The sequence below is a fragment of the Antedon mediterranea genome, chromosome 7 (assembly GCF_964355755.1).
Source record: "Antedon mediterranea chromosome 7, ecAntMedi1.1, whole genome shotgun sequence".
NCBI classification, from domain to species: Eukaryota; Metazoa; Echinodermata; class Crinoidea; order Comatulida; family Antedonidae; genus Antedon; species Antedon mediterranea.
Window position 1 is genome coordinate 26,594,942 of NC_092676.1, and position 6,000 is coordinate 26,600,941.

The following is a 6,000-nucleotide window of genomic DNA, read 5'->3' on the forward strand; positions in this document are numbered from 1 at the left end:
GTCTTCAAACATAAATCATCAAATCAAAACATAAAACTCAAGAAACTGTGGCTGATTAGCCTAGAATCAAAATATCAAACTCAATCACTTAAAACTTTAAAGAAACAAATGTGTGTGTCCCGTTGACACAAACTTATCCACAATATATCATTATCGTCACAACTTTATCGATTTAAGCATTTATATTCACAGGTAATTACGATTTCAATCAATCGACAAATTCGACTTTTGTACTCAATGTCAAAAAAAATTACAATTAAAAGTACTAAGAAAATCTCCTGTTATTGTATATCAATTAATTAATGCTTGAGATTAACGACTCAAAGGTTAAACAAAATATTTGTTACAAAATGATTGTCGTTCTTTTCAATATCTCAATATATCGATCATCAAAATTCAAAATTAATCTTTATCAAACTCGTTACAAAATCAATACTTAAACATAAATTCAATTCTCTTTTAACTGAAATCACATCATTATTAAACAAATCTCATCAAAAATACGTAGACTATGCTATCATTAATTTAGCAAATGTCGTAATTTATAAATAATCTTGCAAAAAAAATTAAATCAATAATTCGTTGCATTATACAAACGTTTTATGAATCGTTTTGGCGATCCACTTATCGGTATCTGTTTATCTTTAATGATCTCTTTAATCAATTTATCTGTATCGTTATATCTGTCAATATTCCACCAAAATTTGCGATCATTAGATTCGTGTTTTGTTTTATCAGTGTTGCGTTTGACTGAAGTCGGTTTAGAATACGAAACTAAAACTTGGAAATGTCCTGCTTTAAATCTACCTCGGTTTAATGTCATACTTAAATCATTAGGTGCTGTCATAATTAGATTAGTTTGTTCCTTAATTTGTTCCTCTTTCATTTGGAATGGGGCTGCTAATCCCATGTTATTCTCTACACAGTCAATGTAAGGTTGCAAGTTAAGGGGTTCTATCTTAGTTGGATGTGTAAGGGTATCTGATTGCAATTGGGCTGGTGTCCTATCATGTTCGTCGATAAATTAAACATTGTTTTCGTCATTTACTACGTTAACGGTGTTCTGAATTTTCTCATTATTATTATCGGCGGCTTTATTCAACAATTATTTTAACAATTTAAAAAACAATTTTAGTGTGTATATATGTAAACTCTCACTTTTTCAATCAAGGTTACAAATCAAAAATCAAAATGGTTTTGACTTACCCCAAATGCTTCGGATCCAATTAAAATGAATTAAAGGAATGCAAAAAGTGTTAAAAAATGTTTAAATGTTCAAACAACGAATTAAAGAAATGTTAAAGGTGCTCATCAATGTTCAACTTTTAAAACAACGAATTCAAAAAAAATGCGAAAGGTGTTCATCAATGTTCAAAAAAAGTAAATGTTTAAAAAAAAAAACGATAAAAAAAACGGCGTGAAGTTGAAAGTCTCTAAACGAAACAGTTCTTGTCCGCTTGCTTCTGTTTTGATTCTTCTTGGGTCCAATGGTTATAATTTCATAAAATTTCTGCTTGTCTCGATTTCATTCAAATATAATTTCAGCTTGTCTTTTGTGTCTTCTTCGATTATCTTCTTTGTCTTCATCCAATGGTAATAATTTGATCAAATTTCTGCTTGTCTCGATCTCATTCAAATATAATTTCAGCTTGTCTTTTGAGTCAAAGTAAATTTCTCTCCTTTCAAACAAATATGGTTATTTTTGTCTTCATCTTCGTCTTCGTGTCTTGTTAAGTGTTTATTTCTTGTTTTCTCACTCCGTTCCTTATGAGATTTGGGTCTTCCACCATGTAATATAATGTTGGGGTTGTTGAGGTACTAATGAAGGACTCTGACTCGCTTGACTGTCGTAACACATATATTATTTATTCAGTATAATACTTCAGTACAATATACAACTATAAGTATACATAAGGAACGGACAATCAATGATGCTGTCGGTGAGGTGTGAAGTGTGTTAGTCTGCTTCTGGAGAAGTGGCTGTATGGTGTGTCTGGGCCCTTCTGAAACTTGGGAGTATATTGGCTCAGTTCATTTGCATAATGTCATTACATCATCTGTGAGGGTAACGATTGGTCCTAAGTTGATCCAGGGGTGTTTAAGTGGGAGTGATTAACGGTGTCATAAGGTATTTCTGTGATGGATGACACTGTCAAATCTGTACTTAAATAGTGTCCATCACTCGATGGGAAAGTCACAAAATTAAGCTAAGTGTTTTCTTTAGGGATTCTATTATAAACTAAATGGTCATTAAAACATCTGGACAAACTCTCCTTCGGACTTTCTGGGTCAAGTTTGTGAACCTATCTGAATTCCGATACAAAGGTCAATTTCTTAAATATAAAGGTATATCAATATATTACACAAACTAAATAAAGTTAATAAAAATTACTATTGCAGGATGGCTAGCAACGAATTAAGTCTACTTGGAGATATAGATGAGAAAGTACTAGAATGTTCTATCTGTAATGGAAGGCTAGAAGACCCAAAATCACTTACCTGCCTTCATAGTTTCTGTCTAAAGTGTTTGGAAAAATGGGTTCAAACCAACAATGGACAGCTAACATGTCCTATTTGTCGCAAGTTGAATCTCATTCCAGTAGGAGGGCTTCAAAATCTTCCGCCAAATACAGTTCTTAACAACCTTTTGGAAACTGTTAAACAACATGAACAGAAAAATGAGATCAAAAGCACCGCATTGTTGTGCCCTTCTCATACTCAACCATTAGAGATGTATTGCACAAAATGTAAAGTACCAATTTGCATAGAATGCACTGAAATGGAACATGCTGCAGGAGATGGAAAACATGAACCAATTGGCATTATAACAGCATTAGAAATGTTTAAAGAAAGCTCATTTGAATTAAAAAAAGCCGCAAATGAATCCATAAGAAAAATAGAAAATGCACTAAAAATTGTCACAAAGAATGCTAACGAATTAGAAGAAAGTAAAGAGGCAAGTCTCACAGAAATTGATAACACAGTTAAACAAATAGTAAAAATAATCCAGAAAAAAGGTGACGAAATAAAGGAAAAAGTTGAAGTAATTTATCAAAATGGCAAGAAATATAATGATGCACAAATTAAGAAATTAAAAACAATCAATTCTGAATTAGATACACATTTGAGTTTCCTAAATCAGTTATTAAAGAGTAAGCCAGCAACTGCTATGAAATCAAGTGACATTGTATTAAATACACTGATGGATGAAATTAATAATTCTGAAGAAATCACACAAAGGGACAGTGGAAAAATTAACTTTATCAGAAACCAAGATCAAATTGATTTATTGAAAGAAAATGACATTGGAAATGTTACAATCACAGAACCTACTGTCAAAGTAGAGGGTATACCTAGAGGAGTAGCAACGTGTGATGATGATTGCTTGCTGGTTTCATTTCGCACAAACGAAATTTACAAATACAAACAATCAGGAGAATATATAAGTAATATTCTTTTACCAGAAGATGTGAAAGTCAGAAGAATGTACAAAATGAAGAATGGCAACATAGCATTCACTGATGTTGGTAATAAATGCATTCAAGTATGTGATATGAATGGTCATGTGATCAAATCCATTGGTAAGGATGTATTAACATTTCCACATGGTATTCACATAAATGAGTCAACGAATGTCTTATATGTTGCAGATATTGTCCTGCAATGTGTGTTGATGTTTGACTTTAATAGTGGTGAGCAGTTGAAGAAAATAGAAACACCAGATATAGGATCTCTTGAGTGTTCTGATGTTGCGCTTACAAAAACTGGTAAAGTACTTATAGCCGATGAAGGAAAACATCAAGTATTATTATATGATAATGATGATGAAATGTCACTGAAAGTAATTATCAATAAAGGTGATAAAGATGGTAAGGTAATGATGCCAAGTGAAATTGTAGTTGATGAGGATGATAACATCATCATAGCAAGTAGCAACAAACTACAACTATTCAGTAGTGATGGACATTTTATCAAAAGAATTGATCAACAAGAAGATGAAATTAGTGATTCAAGTCAGTTATGTATCATTTCACATAACCCATGTATGCTAGTTGTAGCAAATTACAGTGACAACACAATCAAACTATTTAATTATTAAATTTACAAAACTCTGTATACAGAATAAAATAATAATACCTTGGACTTTTATTGAAGTACAAAATCAATATAACTAAATGTTCTTCTTTTGTTGTACATAATTGGAGCATGTCTTGTACACTAAAGATAGGTGTAGGTAGTTGTGTAGTATGTTGTTGATTTTCATAGCATACAAAGCCCTTAACCAGAGGGGGTTTGAGTTGTTATTGTTGTCAATATTACATAAATTGCACAAAAGAGTGGGGTGTCACGAAAGCTCAGACCACGAAAGCTCAGACCCCCTAAGACCTAAGATCACGAAAGCTAAGACCCAACACCTAAGATTACAAATATTTATCTTTCGCACCTGCCTTGTATTTTAACTCCCAACATTTATTCTGAATACCACAACTTAGAATTGGCACTTTCATGAAAAAGAATCACATAAAAAGTAACAAATACATTTTTAAATTGATGATTTTGCAGACGTTTTTCTCGCACACAAAATGACTAGCCTACAGTACAGTAGGCCTACCCCACATGGGCCATGTTCAATGTTTTTGTTTCTATGGAACGTCAAAAGAGCAAAAATTATATAGAGGGCTGAAAACTCTGTGGAGTCCATCTCTACAGTGTGGATGGAACAATGTAAAATTAAAATTGTAATGATAATAGTATAATCATGCAAGTACGAAGAAATAAATACTGGCAAATAAATTTTAATTTAAAAATCATGATAAGTTTTTTTGTTTCGTTTTCTTTCTGTTTTTATACTTGTACTATTATTGTTGCTCTTTTGGCGCTCCATAGAAACAAAAACATTGAGCATGGGTAGCTCTCGAGGAGTTACATTGTCATTACAGTATACAAAGAAACACATCTGTAAAATCATCAATTTAAAGGATTTATTTATTTGTTATTATGTGTTTCTCCTTCTGAAAGTACTTATAAGTCCTAATTTTAAAGTGTGGTGTTCAGGATAAAGTTAGTCAACAAATTTGGAGTCAAAATACAAGAAAGGCAGGTGCGTAAGAAAAACATCCTCTGAAGCAACACAATGGAGTAAATATATACCAACAAACAACCCGTCAAGTTTGTTTGTTGTAAAGAAAAAATATACATTTACTCAACGGGCGAAAATAATGTGAGTTTATCTATGTTTTGCGGTAGTATTAAATTATATTTATGGTAATAAATGAAACCTACTGTGTTTAAAATTATGTATGGATAAACAAGTATTGTTTTTAAGCTGTAGTATATCTTAGTATTTGTAATCTTAGGTGTTGGGTCTTAGCTTTCGTGATCTTAGGTCTTAGGGGGTCTGAGCTTTCGTGGTCTGAGCTTTCGTGACACCCCAAAAGAGTGACATAATGATATATTGTGTATCATAGTATAAAGTTCTGTCTACACCATCAAACTAGTTTGACAAAAAAAGTTTGATGTGCCCAAATATGGTAGTGATGTGCCCAAATATGGTAGTGACATGCATCATCATGTCCATATATGGACATATAACATACCATAATGTTTGATAGTGTAGACAGAGCTTAAGTCTTACATAAAATATTTAATACTTTTGTTCTATTTTGTTTACACATAATAAATTAGTTTTCATGAAAGAAACTTGTTATATACATGGTGTATAAATTAAATTCATTCTCTCTCACTGTATGTTGATTTTTCATTGTGTTGAAATTTGTCTGAAAACAAAAGTCTAAATTTTATTAATTCATTTGATTACTTAATATCATTATACTGATTTGAAATACTTACAAAAAAATCAGTAATCAGTAAGTAAATATTTTTTTTTTTTATATTTATATTATGAATATGATATGAATGAAATTGTCTATTTTGATGACTTTAAAATTGACATGAATAAATGGCATTATTTATTTACAGAGACCTTAGAGTTTCTAAATT